At 37.1% G+C, this 20,572-nt stretch overlaps 1 protein-coding gene across 1 annotated transcript in view; it reads right to left on the bottom strand.

Moving 5' to 3' along the window:
• The window catches only part of PLA2G4A (phospholipase A2, group IVA (cytosolic, calcium-dependent)), a 158,333-nt gene extending 138,234 nt beyond the window's left edge, over positions 1–20,099 (bottom strand). The window contains exon 1 of the mRNA XM_012647830.1: positions 19,968–20,099. The gene's annotated coding sequence lies outside the window, so the exon portion shown is untranslated. The remainder of the gene's footprint in view (positions 1–19,967) is intronic.
• Positions 20,100–20,572: the final 473 nt, after the last annotated feature.

Genomic DNA, 20,572 nt, shown 5'->3' on the forward strand with positions numbered 1-20,572 from the left:
CTATCTACATCCTCAGCTCATCCCACTACTCTCCTTTTTTCATTCCATGCTACAGCCATACTGGTTCTCTTTCCTTCCTTCAAATGTGTCAAGCTCTCGCCCACTCAGGGCTGTAACACACCCCTTCTATTTATCCATTTATTAACAAACATTTAAGGCATAACTACTGTGTGTCCAGTATGGTTCCAGGGACTGGAGGGGCAAAAGGGATGAGTTGGACACATCCCCTTCCCTCTTGGAGCTTATATTTCTAAAGGACAATCAGAAAACAAGGAATCCAAGAAATAAATGAAACAATCAGAAACTAAGTTGTATAAAATGGTGGAAACAAGCAAAAGACAGAAACAAAGAATAAGCTGAGGCTGGGCACTAAAAAGGAGCCAGCCATAGAGGGTGAGCAGAGAGAGCATTTAGAATACAATGCATCAGGGAGGCAGTTGGAGGAACTGAGAGAAAACAAGTGGCTGGCGAATGGTGAGCAAACGTGAAGGCGGCTTACGATGAAGTTGGGAATATAGGCAGGGGCAAGATCACGTAGCATCTTGTAGGGAACTAATGTTCAACTAGCTGTAAATTTGACCTATTCTTCGGGACTCAGTTTAAATGTCACATCCACAGAGAAGCCTTCTGGGACCTTCGGAGGATGTTTGGTTGCCTATGACTGGTTCCACTTGCACTCTGGACTTCTCCTTCACGCCTTTCATTCCACTCACACGATGTCTGCTGTCCCTGAGAGAACTAAAGATGCATAAAGGCAGAGACCATATTTGTCTTGTTGCAGAGTTATCTTTAGTGCCTAACACAGAGCCTAAAGTATATGGTAGGCTCAGGATAAAGATTTGTTCAATGAATGGATGGATGGATGGATGGATGGATGCATAGATGATATTACTCAAGGTAATGCCAGGTTTATGCATGAAGGAAATTCGCAGAATAGTGCTCCACTCTCTTTTGCTGTCCCTCTTTTTTATTCCTAACTCTTCTTAATAGCAAAGGATGTTAAATATCAATCTCTATTTATAAAGGGAAAAAAAAGCAGAACAAGTGAAATTCCAGAACGAGTGAGATTAGTACACAAATGTTTAAAGGAAATCTGTTTCTGGGGCCCAAAGTTTGGTGTCAGCAACTTTAGTTCCTTTTCTCATTTCCAGCGACTTTATTCATAACCACTATGCTCACCATCTAGCTATTAGCCACTATGTCATCCTACAGCAAGACTTGGATTTAGACTCCCCTGGTATTAAAGCCAAAAGCAAGAAATATGGTTCAGATCGCTAACTGTGGTCTAGTTTGTTCTCTCTCACTCTCTTTGTCTCTCTCTGTCTCTGCTTGCGTACATGCACACGTGCATGTGTGTAAAACCACTACGTTAGGAACTAGAAGATAACTAGACATTAAACAAATATGACTCATGGTATTTAATCTTGGAGCAAATTTCTTTTGTTCTTTAATTCCCTTTAGGGTTAACTCTCCTCCTGCCTTGATGAAACCTCACTCTGCCTCACAAATTCTGTGTTAACTCTTGGATATAAAAAAATAGAAGAAGAATTTAGAAATTGAAATGCCGGGTCCATTTAGGGTCAAAGTCTCTCTCCTACCCAAGCCAGAGGCTGTTACTGGAAGAAAAGAGTGAAGTCATTGGCTTCTTCCCTCCTCCTCTGCCTAGAGTCTAACGCTTTCTAAGCTCCATAACTCTAGTTTTTAACCTCTCATCGTTAGAGAAAAATGAAGCAGGAGAGATAAGGAAGGCAAAAAAGCTATTACTTCACTGGTACGGTTATAAGCTGGCTTTGTGATCTCTGGGCCTGGTACAAATTAAAGCTGAGTTTTTCTTTCATGAATGCTTTCTGTGAATTCTTCTGAGATTCTCTATTTTTGAGATTTCTTCCCTGTGTTCCCTGACATGGGCCAATGTATCTCTATTCTAGCTGAGAACCTGTGTTTTCTTCTACAGCCCCAATACACCCCGTGGTCCACTTCCAGTTTTCTTTTTCTGAGGTTCTTTCACTTCTCCAGGAAAATCTCTTGTATGTGATTTAAGGCCCCTTCCCAGGGTTCTCTTTAGTCCACGGAAAATACTCTCGTTTTCTTTCTTTCAACAGACTCTGAGAATGCAATTACTTCCCAAATAAAACTCTCTGTTCTGCTACCCATGTCCCTTTATATTTCTTAAGCATGACTAGACACCAGCCTACTGCAGGAGACAAATATTAAACCTTCTGATGAGCTTTTTGAGTAGTGCCCTTAAAGGCTGCTCTCTTGATTGGGGATTAGGAGGCACATTCCTCCCAGATCTCCTCCTCAAAAGAAGAGGGGCTGTACTCACAACAGTGGTCTCCAAAACAAACAAACAAATAAGCAACAACAACAAAACTCTTCCAAATCTCTCCTCACATCTCTACTAGTCCAATGTTTTAATAACTGTGAAGTAGGTAAGATTTAGATTTATATACTCTTATTCATCTGCTTTTTTAAAAACATAAAGCATAGGCTGTTTCACAACCCATTTTAGTATTTTATATCTTAGGGTCTTGGTCAAAGCTTCCACTTGAAAGTACAATACATAAGTGGACCAACTTTCCAAATAGCAGAATTAGGAACTTTGAAAATTTTCTTCCCAAAAAGCCCTGAAAAAGTGGGCAGAATTATCACAAACAACCCTTTTATAACTCTGAAAACTAACCAAAGGGACTTACAACAAATGAAAAGCATTTATTTTTTTAAAAATCTACTAAATCTCAATAAGAGCAATGAGAGTCTGTGACATTTTAGCAAGGAGTTTCTTCTACCTGCCCACAGTTCCACAGCATGGAAGTCCTAACTGGGAAGGCAGGGCAGCCCTGAGGATTTGTGACTCTGCTGCCTTGCTGGTTTGAGTGGAAGATAACTATATGTGGAGTACAGCATGGAAAATTCCATGCCAGAGGGTGTTGTCAAATAGAGATCATAGTAGCAAACAATCAGGGAAGTTGAGTGCTACCATTTGGGTCCATACTGGTTGGCACAAGCAACAAAAAAGCAGACCAGCCAGAAATTTAAAAGGGAGATTTAGCAAAAGAGACAAGCACAGAGAGCCTTGCTAAGGCCTCACTTATTCCTGTTGACCTGGAAGGCTGTGTATAAATGTGAGACCTCAGGAATGCAGAAAGTAAAAACCAGAGAGGACTTGTAAACCCCCTCAATGTTGAAAGCATTCGCTAAGCCATATGCAGATGAAATGGCAGAGTGGAAAACACACTCACTTATGGTGCTTAAGTAAAACTTTTGGTCTGTAGCTTAAGCTATGCTGACCTAGGTACGACCATTAGGAAACTAGGCTTAAACATAAAAACAAACAAACAAATAAAAAACAACTGAGTACACACATCAGAGGCTGAACACTACAGGGGAAGATCCCTGAGAACAAATTGAAGAAAGTCATTAAAAGAAAAAAACAGCAACAATAACTTCTCCAAAGGAAAGATCAAAATCCAAAATTACCACAATATAAAATTTACAACTAATGTATGATCTAAAATTTTCAGTTTTCAAAAACAACAACAAAGAAAAGAAAAGTGTGAGCCATGTGCAGGAAAAATGCAGTCAACTGTAACTATCTCTGAGGCATTCCAGATTAAGAACTTAACAGAAAATATTTCAAAGCATCTATTACGCATATGTTCAAAGCATTAAAGGAAATCATGCTTTAAAAAATCAAAGGAAATATGACACAAAAACATATCAAATATAGGATACCAATAAAGAGATATCAATAAAGAGAAAAAAGAACAAAATAGAAATTCTGGAGTTAAAAGCACAATAACTGAAATGAAAAATTAACTAAAGAGAATCAACAGCATATTTTAGCTGGCAGAAGAATCAGTGGATTTAAAGATACAGCAATAGAGATTATTCAATATGAAGAACAGACAGAAAAAAAAAGAATGAAGAAAATGAACAGAGTCTCGGAGACTAGACAGCAACATCAAGTATACTAATGGGAATCGCAGAAGGAGAGAAGAAAGAAAAAAGAGGAGGAAAAAAAAATGAAAGAAATAATGGCTGAAAATATCCCAAATTTGCTTAAAAATACTTCAAAGAAGCTCAATTAATTCTGTGCTAAATACAGAGAGATTTACACCTAGACACATCATAGCCTATCTGTTGAAAAATGAAGACCAAAAGAAAATCTTAAGAGCTGCGCGAGAGAATAATAGTTCATCACATACAAGACAATCAAAATAACATTAACAGATGACTTCTCATCCAAGCCCAAGGGCATGAGATGGCATATTTAAAGTGCTGAAAAAATATAACTGTAAAACAATACTACATCCAGCAGAACTAGCCTTTAAAATTGAAGGAGAAATAAAGACATTGTCACATCAATAAAGACAGAGAATTTGTTGCTGGGAGACAGGATTATAAGAAATAGTAAAGAAAGTAAAGAAAGTTCTTCAGGCTGAAAGGAAGTGACACCACATAGTAAGCAAAATCCACATAAAGAAAGAGAAAACACCAATAAAGGTAAGTATATAGACAACTTTAAGAGACAATATGTGTGTGTATATATATATATATATATATGTAACATATATTATATTATATTATATCTTTTCTTCTTTCAACTGATGCATAAGTCAATTGCATAAGAGAATAATTATAAAATTTTATTGTGCTTAATTAAAGATGTGATATATATATATGAAAAAAACAACACAAAAGGAGAAGAAGGAATGGTACTTTACTGGAGCAAGGAAATGACATTAGAAGATAATTGAATCTATAGGAAGAAATGAAGAGTATCAGAAATAGTAAATAGGTAGGTTAATATAAATTATTCTATAAATATTTTCTTTTCTTCTCTAAACTTCCTTAAAAGATATAGAATTTATTAAGCAATAAATTACAGTACCATATTACTGGGTTTACAACATACGCAGACATAATGTAGATGACAATAATAGCACAAAGGAGTAGAAAGGGATTGGAACTATATTGGACCAAAGTTTCTGGACTTTACTACAATCAAGTTATTATCGATATGAAGTAGATTGTACCAAATTAAGGTGTATAGTTTAATTCCTAGAGCAGCCACTAAGAAAATCACTCAAAAATATAATTAAAATATCAACAAAGAAATTAAAATGGACCACTAGAAAATATCTGTTTAATATAAGGAACAGAGGAATAAAAGAGAAAAGAGACATGTAGAAAACAGAGAGCAAAACGTCAGCTGGAAATCCAACCATACAGTCTAATAACATTAAATGTGAGTGATTTAACACACCAGTCAAAAGGCACAGGTTGTCAGACTGGATAAAATCGAATACACACAAAAAACTGTTGAAATTCAAATAAGGTCTGTAGTTTAATTAATAGCAATGTATCAATGTCAATTTCTTGGTTTTGGAAATGTACTATGGTTTTGTAAGATATTATTACATTAATACATTAGGGAAAGCTAAGTGAAGGGTATATGGGAACTGTAATATTTTTGCAGTTTCTTATCTTAAATTATTTCAAAATTAAAAAATTTCTTTTAAAAAATTTAATACACATGGGTAGATCTAATTTATATGTATAATTTTTATTCCACAGTTATGTTCAAAGGAAGCAACAAAGCAGTCCTGTGGAGAAATCACTGGTGTAAGTTCACTTTCTTTAGGACAAAATCACTGGTTATTATTGTCAGACAGTGACTGCATTTTCAATTCCAGTTAGGAATAGGCATCCATCCATCCTTTTTTCTCCCTGTAATTGCTAATACTGGCAGCAGATATTTCAAATTTCTGTGGAATTAAGGCATTTCTGTCCAACTAGCTACATGAAACAGTAGGAAAATGGTTTTCCTCCCACAATTGGCTCAGTCCTGGAAATCTTACTGCAACTGGGTTGCACAACGAGTATCATGAATACTCACAAAATAGGTTTTGTTTTTTTCTTACAACTATGCTAAATAACCACTCTTGGTGAGTGTATACAGTCTTTTATATCTGAAGGAAGAGATATGAAGCTCGCAGTTTCTTTTTTCTTTCTTTCTTTCCCTTTTGTTTTCATGTCCTATAATTAGAAACTTCCTTCCCTAACATCAGTAAGAGGGAAACTTGGCTATTCTTTCAACACACGCTTGCCCATGAGATGCAACTGTTGGCTCGCCATGAATGCTCAATAGTGAGTGGTTTGTGCAAGACTCTTTTTAGTCATGTTGTCAGGGCAGGATGGCCTTCTCAGGAAAGGGGAGCAGAACCAAAACCCAGGCTAGAGTGTCTTGTCACTTCTCTCTCTCTGCAAAGCATGATATGACAAGAGGAAAAGAAGGGGTTATAACTAGGGTTGTGGCATCTGGAGGAAAGAAGGATAGGAACTCAAAGGATACTTTTCTCTTTCCCTCCATTTCATTGTGTAGAGCAGAGTAGATATTACTTAATAACAGGTTCAGCATTTAAGTAGTGACAACGTCTCAACTGGAGCCAGACTGATCCAAGTTCAAGCCTGTCTCCTCCTTTATCTGCGGGATCTCGATCTTCAGTTTCCTTATCTGTAACTGGGGAAAAGGGCCCCCATTCCTCACAGAGGCAGTGGAAGGACGAAAGGAGAAAATATATATAAATCACCAAGCACAGTACCTAGCAGGCCATAAATATACAAAGTAATCATTTATTATTGTTGTTTATAAAACCGATATTAATACTTTTCCCTAAATTGCCTCAACTTGATGTGACTGATTGAGCTCTATGGAAGTTTCTAAGAAATCAAGTAGCCAAATTCGTTGAGCACCTTTTATAAAGACCATGTACTTTTTCATACTCAGCAATGAGTTTTTAATAGAAATAAAGAAACACTGCTGTTTCTGATCCATTAAAATTTAACAAAATAAAAAACATGAGGATACTTGTCTGCTGCCAAATTCAAAGCTGTCTCCATTCTGCTGGATATAGAAACGTATTCTAAACCCAAAAAGGGGCAGTGTGTGGTTATGTTTCCATCATTGTCAATCTCGTATAGATACATAAAACTAAAGCATTACTCAAGTTTTAAATTCTAAATTAGTTTTCTGGTGCTTATTTTTTAAACCCAGGCTAAGCAAAGATTCTGATATCACCCACACGAAGAAATGAAGAAACAACTGGAATTAAGATAGGTAAATGAGCTGCTTTGTATTAAAAACATCTCGCAAGACATATTCTCAGTTTACTATAGAAAACCTGACAAGAGAACTGCCCTGTTCCCAAGAAAATATAAAAGCACGTCTCCAGACACAAAGACACACATTAATTAACTAGGCCTGTTTCTTGAGCCAAGAACCCAGTGGTGCAGAATCTGCCACCACATCCCATAGTGAGACACCTGGTTCCATACGAATCTCATCCATGCTATTCCTTTTGAATTGATTTTTCCTCTTCATTTTTATTCCTAGGTCTCTAACGCTGCTTATTGATCTCTCAAATTTGCATTATTGAAAGCTCATTATTTAAATAGACAAATATATATGGAATACCTACTAGAGTTTCAGAGAAGGGAGAGTTTCCAGTGGTTTAATATAGAAAAGGCTTCAGAAAAATGGTGAACAACTGGGCTGATATTTGAAAATGTGAAAGGGCTTACTTAGGGGTCTGAAAAGGGAAAACGGAAACATCTCCTCTAGGAAAAGGTCACGAATGTTGGAGAAGCTCCACCCCACCTCAGACTCTCACTGCTGCTTCTTCCTTCCCCATCTCTGCGGGATAATGTCTGCCTGTCCTTTGGGGTTCTGCATAAATTCACTCTCTAAAAGTAAGCCATCTCTTAATCTGTCCACTAGGATAGGACCCTCATACTTCTCCTTGACATCTCTTACCACAGTGTTACATCCTCGATTACCATTATATACAGGGTCTGTCTCCCCTAGCTGGGAGCGACATAAGGGAAGTTCTGTCTTCTCCCTATATTCCTACTGGACCCAGAGTGATCACTCGATTGCTACTGACTAAAGGGCGAATCAACAAAATTGAGAATTTGCATAGCGTGCCAGGGAAAACTGGCCATGTCATAGGTGAAGTCTTGTGTTGAGAAATAATCAAGGGGAAATACAGCCTATGCATAGAACTCAGAATGATAAACTGGAAGATATCTTAGTAGCTGCTGATTTGAATACTTAATTTTTAAAATTCACACTTGTTAAACATTTCCCAGGCACCAGGTACTTTGTTAAGTGATACACATATATAGACACACGCCATCTCTTTCATTTTTATAATCACAAAATAGATTATTATCTCCTGTTTTGTGATTTAAAAACAAAAACAGGTGTGAAAAGGTTAAGTGATTTGTCTAATTGACAACTCAAACTAAAGGCAGGCTCTATTAATACAAGAGAATAACTGTCTCTCTCCGGAAGAATAAGAAACTTCCCAGGTCATCTGGGTTAACAGGAACTGAGAAGGCCCTAGAATCCTCCTTCTTTCTATATCATTTTTTCACCCCACAAAAGACCCTGAAGGACATGCAGAGATTGTAAGACATTACACGACAAGCAATAGCGCTATTAGAGAGCCTTAGCAGGCAGGTGGCAGGTGAAAGTGGCATTTGGTATTAGTTTGCCAGGGTTGCCATAACAAAATACCACAGACTTAGTGGCTTAACGACAGAAATTTATTTTCTCACAGCCTGGAGGTTGGAAGTCCAAGATCAAAGTGCCGCAGGTTTGTGATCTTCGGAGGCATCTTTCCTTGGTTTGCGAATCCTGCCTTCTCACTGTGTCCTCACATGCTCGGTCCTCCTGCACCTGTGTCCCTGGGGGCCCTGTGTTCAAATTGTCTCTTCATATATGGACACCAGTCAGGCTGAATAAAGGCCTCCCTACCAGCCTCGCTTTAACTTAATCACCTCTTTAAAGAGCCTGTCTCTGAACACACTCACACTCTGAGGTGCTAGGGGTTGGGGTTTCAATGCATGAATTTGGAGGAGACATAATTCAGCCCACAGCGCACTTCAATAACATAAACATAGCAGTTCAGCAAAGAAGCCCACAGTGGGCAACGGAGGAAAGCGGTGCCTGAGGAGGGAGGGACACAACCAGCCAGAGACAAATGTGTGTGATATGCATCTAAACTAAGGTTGTGGAGATAACAAAGGAGAGACCAAACACCCTCAAGATGGAGCAGCCTCCCTCCTTCCTCTGATTATTTAGAACGTCCACTCCCACCGCCCCCCACCCACACACACAAACATTCTATGTAAATAAAACAGTGCATAACGTCATGTCTTTTACCACTTTACACTTGGGAGGTACTAAGCCAGGTAAACCCATCCATCCTAAGGGTAAGAAAACTGGCCAGCCCAGTTTCCCACGCAGCATTACGAACACAACAAGAATGTCTCCTCGCTCCAAGCCACTTTTCTAGTTTTTGTTCCTTCACCATTCAGGTTTGCTGTTATTTTCCACCGTTTCACCTCTCGGTGGCCAAAAACAAGTGGCCATTCTGGCTCTATTTCAAGGTCAAGAAATTTTGGAGTTGGAGGAAATATTCATAATCACCAACGAAGAAAGTACTTCACTGTACACATTTGTAAGCTGAGGCCTGAAGATGTAAACAAACCCAGCCAGGTTTACCCAATTAGGGAAACAACTGGAATTACCTCTTCACTTTCCACCAGGTACTCTTTCTGTATACCCTACTGGCATCTCCCCCCCACCACCACGCACTAGGGCTAAAAAGAAAATATAGCCAAAACTAAAAAGACATATTTATAAATTTTAGTTTGGCCAAAATTTTAAGTTGCCAAGTGATTGTTTGGTAGTGTAGAGAAAACTCAAGATATAAATTTGAGGGAAATGAGTAAATTTCTCCCTGTGACTGGTCCAATAAGGCTTTTAAAAAAGTAGCTTTCATCTCTGATAATTTTCTAGGCTTGAATCATAATTTTAAGTTGTTTACTTACAAAGGTTAGACAGATTGTTTAAAAAAATGCCTCTTTCCACTCAGACCATGATGGAATATCATTGGCAGATATTAAATATATGATGTTCATATTCAGAAAATGTAGAATAGTGTTCTGCCTTCTACTTAAACGCAACTGATAATGGTGAGACGCTCAGTGTTAACATTTTGTAACTCTAACCAGCAATGCAGCACAAAATTCTGGGAAAAGAAGTGTGTTTTGGGACCAGCTTTACTTCTACAGCTCTCTCTTTCCAGACTGGACATTTTGCAAATATGCTCCCCTAGGGAATATTTGTGCTTTGTTGAGGGTTCCACTCCCTCTTTAATTGCTGCCTTTTTTCATGACATAGTGAAGATTTCCCCAGCAGGGAAAGCCTTATCTCTTCTCTGAGATAAACAGTTCAGGGAAAAGCCCCAGGAAAATCATCAGACTGGCTTAAATGTTCATGAGGGTCATTTTATTACTGGATGAAGTTATCGGCATTCTGGGCTTGCTTTGTTTTTCAACTAGCACAGTAACAATTTTAGGCAGCTAGTGAGCTTGATCATGTAGTTTAAAATACAGAATGTTTATTATAATCTCTAAATGGAACAAATTGATGGGCAAATATATTATGATGGCAGGAGTTGTGGCAGCTCAGGGAAGCTGTCTAGTCGCCTGTTTCAGGTGTTATTGCAAAGTTAAACGACTAAACATGGGACCAGCATCCTACAAGTCCTGGATTGTGTGACATGTAATAGGAATTCAGGCTCACCATTCTTTTCTCAGGTCATAAGAAGTTTAAGAAATGTGCTTCTAGACACTACGAATGGCAATTCACTTTCGAAATGAACAAGAACCTCAGCCTTCTGCAGGATTAAGACCTCTGTAAATAGAAAAGTATGCATTTGTGGGGAGTACCCTCAGGGTTCTTAATCGTTTTTTTTGTGCCATGGACCCCTCTGGCAGTCTAGTGAAGCCCAGGAACCCCTTGATACAATATAACATTTTAAAATTCATGAAATAAAAGCATTGGTTTATAAAGAAAACCAATTATGTTCAAATATATGGAGTGACGGCAGTCTGTAGACCCTTCAATTATTTATGTATGCTTTGGAGCCTTACAACACATTTTCTCCTACTTCTACGGTGTACACCGATATAGTTCTAAAGATGTAAAAAGTTTGAGTACAAAAAAACTTAAAGCACTATGAAGGGTAAAATGATAAAAAAAATTAAGTTATTTTTGTACTACCTACCTCTGCCAGCATCATGATGAACATGTGACACACCCTGACTATTTAGGTGTTAAGATGGGTTAACATGCGCTGAAATGAATTACTAGAACTACTGCCATTTGCTCCAGAATGAAATTTATATTTCCTCAACCTTTGATCAACAAGCTGGAGAACTGTGCCAAACACTTCAATAAAATCTAAGGTTTCTGTTGAGCTTCTGCTGACGAGATATAATGCTTCAGTGGGGTTTTTAGAAAATACGAAATTAACAAAAACAACGCTATGTCTCCCCTTCATTTTGCAGATGCAAAATTGGACAGGAGGAAGTGAGATAACTGTAGCCAAAGCACAGCCAAACGAATATGAGCAGAACCAGGAAGGAAGTACAGACATGACATCTCCCCTGGAGGTAGGGAGGAAAGTAGGAGAAAGAAGCCGCCCCCGAGACCAGGCAGACCCGGAAGCAAACCCAAGTGCACGTGACCCCCAAGAGCTCCGCCTCCTCTCACCACGCCGCCGCACGTGACCCACCCAGACTGGCTGCTTCCGTCCATGGCGGAGCCTGGCCTGCAAATAGTGTAAAACTTAAGCACTAACATGTTAAGAGGATTTATGAGAAATTGCTAAGGGACTTTTAAATAAAAACGGGTTTGTGGGTTTTTTTTTAACTTTGAGAATACATGGGAGTCAAAAGCTCAATAATATTATCTTAGTCCTTGAAAAAAATACCATTTTGATTATGGTAATCAGCTGTTCTCTAAAACTCTAAACATTGGAAAAGAAAAGGAAAGGAAGTGAGTTGAGTTTTAGATGCAAAATGAAGGATTTATGTCAGGGTGAAGACAATACATTCTGATAGGGCTGTGAATGTTCCTCTTTTTTGATGGCCTATTATCATGGCTAAATGGTTTAAACATCTTTACAGTGTAGAATTGCAATGGTTCAAATTCTACAAAGCCTTATTTTGAGGGAGTCCTGACGTGTCCCCAGGAACCTGGGGAAGGATACAAAAGTTGAAGGGTGCACTACAACACAGACAAAAGAACTTAGCTAGGGGTCCAGTAAAGTCTGAGGAGACAAACTGTTGAAGGCTCAGAACTTAAAAAGACAACAGCAAGAGTTCTACCAAGTAGGACAGGAAGAAAAAAGATTTTAGAATGATGGATCCTGGAACAGGTAACTGAGATTCACTGAAGTGTAGAAACAGCCTTAGCAACCGGCTAGGTAATGAATCCAACAAGATTCTGAGAAGAACAAAGGCTACATTCCTACCTATTAGAGCTGGAAATCAGCCAATTTGTGACGACTTCCTAGTAGTTACTATAATAATTACCTTAGATAAAGGGAGCTGTGTTCTAGAAGCTCATGAATTTCTATGCATTTTTGTTTGGGATGTTTATTTGGGGCGAGGGTTTTTGTTTTTGTTTTTGTTTTGCTTAGTTCACTGATTGTTCATTTTAAGGATTACCAGTTTTTTTGCTTTTTTCTTTCTTTCTTTATAAACTCCCACTCTAAAAGAACTGAGCCATCTAGCTTCGTTGGGCCTAGTATTTAAACATGGCTGCAGAAAAACCACATGACCTGGCAGGCTGGTTTTATTTTAGGTTCACATTCTCAAAACCCAAAGAGACTCTCAACACCACAGGGCATCCTTCTAAGTTTCTCCAGTGAAATTGCACCAGCACTGGAGGAAGTGACTGGGGAAGTGTTCCCTTCTCCCTCTCAAGTCTCTCACCCACCCCCAACCCCACGCTTGTGAGGTGACCTCATCTTCCTTCACTAAGGAAACAGAAAGCACCAGAGGGAAGTCTCTCATCTTCCCACCACCAAATCTGCAAACTCCCTTGCATGTGCACTTGGGTTCCCCTTCTCCCTGTCACCAAGGGGGCAGCATTCTTCCTCCCGTTACAGCCCTGGTATCACACATGGCTCTATGGATGCAAAATCCCTCTGTCCTTCTCAAGGACTTTACTCTGATGGCCCATGCCTTTCCGGAATCATCCCACTTTACTTTCAATTGGATAATCTAGTTGGCAAACCTGTCCACTCCATATTCCTTTTCTCCGCTATGTCTCCACTCGGGTGCTGTATTTCACTGCCAACCTCCTCTAAAGGGAGGGCTGTTTGCTCAACTTGTACCCATGCACTCCCACGCCACCTCTACTTCCTCCTCATGTCGGCCCCCACCACCCCACTGAAACTGCTCTTATCAAGATCACTAATGACCTCCAGATGTAGTAGCCACTTTTCTGTCCTCAACTTACTCAATCTCTTTCTCAGGAACCACTTTCCCTTCTTTGCTCCCATGACATCGCCCTAATCCCTGGTTTTCCATCAAATTTCTTGACTGCTTCTTTGCAGGCTCATTTACAAATGCTGTTCTCTGCCTGGAGCCCCCATCTGGAGCTCTGCCATTCGCTCTCCACTCCCCTTCCAAATATGGCTTCTCATCCAGCACATTTCGGCTTCAATTCTCTCTCTCAGCCAGCCCTTCCCATCCTCCACCTTCTCCTGGTATTCTCTATTATTGAAGCCCAGGATGTTTTTGGTACTAATTAAAACGTCCTGACTTAGTGAAGGAATAAATGCATACAGCTCAGTGACCGACAATTCCTGGTTGATGTTAAAATCCTCATTTTTTGACCCAGCATGTAAAATTTGTATGTGAAAAAGAAAAGAGTACAAACTATCTAAATTGCTACATTTAATTACCTTATCAATACACATTAACATGTGTGTCAATTAATATTATTAATACACATCAAAATATGATAAATTATGTATTAAACAATAATTCACAATGAACATGAATTAATTTGTATTGATAATGCATAGGGTTTGATGCATATTAAATATCACTAATTAATATCTTATTAATGCATATTCATACACAGGGTAATTAACCAAATCAATTTGTCAATCTAAAATGTATTTTAAATAGTAAGAATTTCTGAAAACAGTGAATGAGTCTCATAAAGCTGATTTTTTTATTGCTTTTCATTCACAACAGAAGCATCAATATAGGCAGTGATTAAAGATGAGGAAAACAACCCATGTAAATACTGTGAAATTTATATATTTTAAATATAAATTCCTGATTGTCACCAGCTCAAGAAACAAGTACCAAGTAAAAGATTATAAGTAAGCATCTCATAGCTTTGCATTTAAATCTTTAATGAAGCAAGAAACATCTTTCAATTAAAATTTTTACTGTGACAAATTTTCCTGAAGTGTGTTTGTAGCGTCTTCTTCTGCGAATCAAGGATATAACAATACTTTAAAGTTATTATCTGAACATGATTACCATTGTTCATTGAAAATAGCGATTTAGAAGACTGTGCCATGAACTACAGAAATGCCCGAGTGTCATCTCTTTGAGATCTACATTCATGAACTCAGCCAATTTTAAATTCATAGCCCTCTTCTTCATGGCATTTGAATGAAAAGGAAGCTGATACCTGTTTGAGGTTTGTGGTAGATAGAACAAGTGACTAATGGATATTAAGAAATGGTAATTATAGATGCAGGAGTCTATACAGAATGATCCCGTAACTGCATGTATCTGTAGGCACTTTTCCCCCATTTGCTTTTCTATAGAATTTTACATAATTACTCTAGCTTATTTTTATCAATACTTTTATAATATTGCATCAAATACATGTTAAAGAGCCCACATAATGAATTGTCTTTTGTTTCAATACATAAAAAAAGCAAAGCCTGAAAAAAAAAACTTAAGACACCATTTATCTGCTCCTAGACTATCCCAGGCAGGCACTGTCTCTTCTACAAATACAAATTCAAGGATTTAGCAAGAATATGTATTTCCAAAAGGGGTTCACAACTCAGTCCACTGCCTGAGTACTGCCCTCAACTCGCTATCTTGTCAAAGCTGTGGGCAAATAGGAAGTGTATCAATTTTCCGAACGAAATTCAAAAAGCCATTTTCTGACCTAACGTTTCTAGTGGCACAGTTATATACAGCAGTTGAATTTAATGTACTATGTATTATTTACTATAACATCATACAAATACATAGTAAGCCAAGTGTATAACTAAAGTTGGTTTTTACCCCTGAGAATGAATGTCTGCTTTACCATAAGCTGCTGGATTGTTTGAAAAAGTTAAATAATGATTTTTCTCTACGAATGATAAATCCAAGGTCAGAGTAGTCATTTTGATACACATGCTTTATGCCAACTGCCAGGTTTAAAACAGCCAGAAAGAGCCATAGGCTCTGTAAATTAGATTATTCTAAGATAATTCTCTATTACCAATCTGGAGGCAAAACCTTTGGTAAAATCAGTGCTTCTTATATAACTTATGAAATTACCCCTTAGTGTGTCTGTTTTGTATTTTCGGATAAAATATCATATATTTTATTTTCTTAAAGCAGCATATGTCTATATAAAATACTGTGTAGTTCCAACATAAGAAATTACAAGTCATAAACGACTTTTTCAATCATTCTTAAGCGTTTGCACAACTTCCTCTATTACGTTAATCAGTAACCAAGTTATAAGGGCAGAACAATGGAGTTATTATAGAAACATGCATTGGGACAGTGGACTTCTGAGCCTTCCCTTATGATTGTTCTGATGTTAACTCCAACAGTAAGAGGTTGACAACGTCAAATAATACATATCAAAATTAAAAATATGAACCAATCAATTAATCAATCAAAGCATTTAAACTTACCAAAATAGAATTTAAGACTTAGACATAAAAAAAAGTCATTTGACTTTTCAACAGCTCTCTTTTCACATCAGTAAAATGTAAATAGTAGTCCCTGTTCTGCTATAAATGAAATGAAGTTCTTCAGCAAAATTTTATCAACCACAAAATGTTATAAAATACAAGATATTTGGGGGCCTCTGATTTTTTTTCAAAATAGGTAATAAGAAAAAAGCTCATAAATTAAATAATAACAAAATGAAAAACTAAGCAAGTATAAGCTGAGTATTACAAATACATGAATTTTCTGTACTATAGAAGAATACAGAAATTTCATGTATTATGGACATTTGCTTTCTAATTCAAAACACAATGTTACCTAAAATACCTAAATTTCCCTGCAGATTCCAGAAGTCAAGCAAATGTGGAGGAAGACTGAGGAAAGGGCAGTAGTGATTCAATTGCATGTGCTAAAAGACAGTGGAAGAAAGATGAAGGCCACACTCATAGGTGTTTACTGAGTTTCTGTAAAGTCATTTGAATTCATTAAATAAGTGATTGGACTGGTAGGGCACCTTTACAAATCTGTTTATGGTGAGTTCATTTTCTCAAAGTTGGTTGTTGACAAACGTGGATATTATTTTTCTCACAAAATTTTTTACAAACATAATCACCTAACCCTTAGTCCTAACTCTTGTATCTTGACATTATGCAGGCCAGGGTATCCCCGAAGCTGTGGGAGATACTACTAGGGTTTTGGCCATCTTCTCCAAACCCTCTTTAGTTTTCCCATTTTTTGTAAAATAGGAGTCTGTAAAGATAAAAAATTATTCGTTTTCGTTTTCTATGCATTCTCACCCATTTTTAGGGGAAGAGTTTCAGGAAACACTGAAAATAATCCTCCAAAAAAGAGAAAAACAGTGTTGATAGAATTTCCATTTCCAGTTCAAAATTTCATCTATATTGTTAAGACCCCTAACATTCTTCAAAATTATTGAGGACCATCTATTGATATTTACCATACTAAAAATTAAAACAGAATTTTTTTAAAAAATCCCATTCAAAGAGGCAATTCACAAACATAGATATGTAAGTGGCCAGTATGAAAATCGTTCAACCTAGTTTTTGAAAGAAATGTAAATTTAAACAAGATACAATTTTCATATACTGTCTAAGTTGTTGGATTTATTGTAGTTTGCACTGTTTGATAATAATACCCAGAGTTGACTTAAGGAGACTCTATTCTCTTATACTGCTTATAAATGGATACAATCTTTCTTAAGGGCAAAGTGTCAAAAATAATAACTAGCATCCCATGAGATTTTTGCTAAATATTTTTGAGAATCCCCAAAATACTCAATTATTATTACTCCTATTTAAAACTGAGAAAACAGCATTTTAAGAGGGAAAGTAATTGGCTTATGATATCACAAGTTATAGGTAGTAGAATTTTCTTAGAACCTGGAAAATATACATTAAAGAATATATCCTAAGGAAGTACACATAAATGTGTATAAACTTTTATATAAGAGGTTCTAGATGAAACATTATTGATAATAGCGGAAAACTGTAACCAAGCTAAATATCCAACAATTTATGATTGGCCAATACGATATATCCGCAGATTAAAAATTACATGTGGTAAGAACCACATACTCTTTTGCTCATGGATAGACTGCCATTATTGCGCAGTGCTTGACATATAGTAGGGACTTAATAATATTTCTTTAAGATGTTAATGAATGCATAATAATACACAATTATTTAAAAACATGTTATAACCGAAAATTTTTTGAATGAAGGAAAAGCACTTTATAAAACAGTATGAACAGTATGATCATAATTTTGTAAATCTACACGTGAGCGTATGTATAGAAAAATGTCTAGAAGTATAAACAGAGGTATATCCATGAATTTTTTTGTCTATCTCTCTGTTGATACATACTGGGTACTCAAAAAATATTCATGGATTGAGTAAATGGAAGAATGACATTTTAAAAGTAGTTACCTCTTGGGGGGGAGCATAATAATTTTTTTCTTTTATTCTTTGCAATTTTCTATATTTAACAAAATTTAAAATGAGCGTGATTATCTTTGTAACAAATGATATTATAAAAACACAATCATTCTGGGAAGTATCATTAGTAATATTGGAATAAAAGTAGCAAATATAGATACCCCACAATCCAATCAAAAATAACTTGCATCTTATTTTCCTATTATTTTCTACTTACTGCATTCAGCAATAAAAAATAACAGATGTAATAGAAAAATGACAAGTCTAATATTGTACAGCTAATTATTATTGATGTTGAGTCTATAATCTAGGTCACTTGGTTTCCAGGCAAGCAGTTTTTGCTTGGAGTTCCAGAACACCAATGAGTAAGTGCCAATATGGACACTAATATCCACTGGTAGGCAGTTCCTCACAAGTAAAATTTTTGCTAATTAACCATTTTCCAAATTTCTAAGAAATATTGCATTTTCATGTGATATGAATTGTCTTTGGGGATTTGTGAACTTCCTAACAGTGTTTTTAAATTCGTTTGTGTAGGAATGTCATAATGTGCATTTTTCTGGGGAGGGGTCCACAGCTGTCACTAAAGCTATAAAAATCTGCAAGCAAGAGAGGAAAAAACTGAAAGCATGTAAGAGGAAAAGGAACCACAACTAATTCTGTCTTCTTCCTTTTTATTCCTGGAACATATTTTTTAATATGTAGATGATTCAGTTTTATGACTGTGTTCTAAGTAGCAGCACTAGGAAAGATAATGATGGGTTAAAAATACAGGCCAAATTACCTTTATGGAATGAACTTTGTCAGTGGCTAAGAAATCCATGTAGTAATTTTTCTTTCCCTAATTAAACATAAATGCAAAATACTTCAAAAGTAACTTACAATGGCAAAAAGAAACAGTGTCTGGTCCCATAGAATATGCCTCTCATACAGGAAGTTTGTAAGGCTGTTTTGAGCAAATGCAGATTAAACACTTCTCTATGCATTTCACAAGTATTGCTTCATTTAAAATTTAACGCTTCCTGAGCTCAATGAAAGAAGCAAATATCTATTGCTTATCGCAACATCTGACCTGACTGGTAAGATCTAGGGAGGGACCACTAGGATGTAATTTTAAGACTCAGAGTGTATTTCACCACGATTCCCTGCAAATGTCTTTGGGGCTACGATTCCAAATTTATGCAACAAACAGAAACAAAACAAAATACAAATCCTCCTTTAACTCAAATTATATTTACAAATGTAACTTTAGCATTGACCGTCATCCAAATGGTATACCTCTAATATTCTCCATCTGCCTTAGCTGAATAAACGCTTACATCATCAACCAGTATGAGGAGAATTTCTTGTTCTAGTTGTTGAGGTGAAAATAATTATTTTTAAGACTAAAATGATTATAAATTGTAGGAGACATTGATACATTAAGCCACCGTTATTTCAAAACCAAATGCCTTTTTCTCCTGCCTCTTCTGAAACAAAATTAAGAAAATAGTACACTCGAAATTTAACTATATAATTTGATCAAATCTTTTCGAGTATCTAGTATTGAGCTTTATTCTCCCGGCATGTCAGATAACTTAGGGGAAATGTGAATCAGAATACCAGTCAGCTCACAATTAATTTTTTCAATTTGGTCCTTCGTTCACATAACACAGCAACACATTGAACGCCCAGGAAAGCACTGCTGAAGCAGTCGAAATGACTAAATTTTTTTTTTTTTAATTAAAACTTAAATGATTCGACCGTCTGTCTCTAAAGATCGCTAGCGCTGTCAGACAGCACGCTGCTGCTCAAGCTTGGGGACCAGTGGCCATTCGGTGGCATCACGTGGAATGCTAAAAAGCGCCACCCCACCGCCGTGTTAAATGCTAACTTTGGGAGGCTCCAACTGAAGGAAAAACCTGATCGTTTGACTCCACGGTGGCTTTAGACCCAGGCAAGCAAACTCTCCTTGGTTTGAAGGAAATTGAGGTCCCTGATCCGTGTTTCATTTCAAAAGGCAGAGAGGACCTGTGGACTTTTTAAAGCAATGAGGTTTTCCCTCCATCTGTCCGTCCGTCCTTCCAAGTAACACTACAAAGTAAAAGCTAAGGAGAGCGGGAAGGAGAAGGGGGCAGGGGAAGAGTAAATATATTGCTTACAGTTCCCAGAGTTACATGAGAATCTTCAGGCTCCTCTATGGCTCTAGCTTTGTCAGGATCCTTTTTCAGCTCCGGACTTAGAGAAAGTTTTATCCTTGGTGGGAGGGGCTGAAATGTGGGCTGGGCTCCTTGGGTGTTTGCAGATGTCTTAAGGTGGAATTAAAGAGGAAGAAGGGGAAAGCACTCTCCTCTCAGGAGCTACTATTTTAAATATGAATGTTTAGTTATCAGTACCAGGAGTTTAAAGTCAGAAAACATATTTAAATAATATGTAAATTAAACGGTCCTAAATTCCGTGGCTGCTGGGGGATGTGTGTGTGTGTGTATGTGTGTGTGTGTGTCTGGAACTCCTTCTTACCCTTAAGTAGTCACTACTTCCTCCTTTTTTCCAAACAAGTAAGAACAAAATTGAAAAGACAGTGAATAACCTAGAGCATTTTTGTCTTCTTTAAAAAGACAAAATTTCCAACAAACCCAAAGCATAAAATATGTCATGTTACAAATGAACAATGTAAGACCACTTTCAAAATCAAATCTGTTCAAATATTCCCTCTCCAAGCTCAAAACACCTGTGTTTATGATCATTTAACTGTACATTTAAGATTAAAGGCATACTAAAC

This window comes from Propithecus coquereli, unplaced genomic scaffold (genome assembly GCF_000956105.1).
Source record: "Propithecus coquereli isolate 6110/MARCELLA unplaced genomic scaffold, Pcoq_1.0 Scaffold270, whole genome shotgun sequence".
Classification (NCBI taxonomy): domain Eukaryota; kingdom Metazoa; phylum Chordata; class Mammalia; order Primates; family Indriidae; genus Propithecus; species Propithecus coquereli.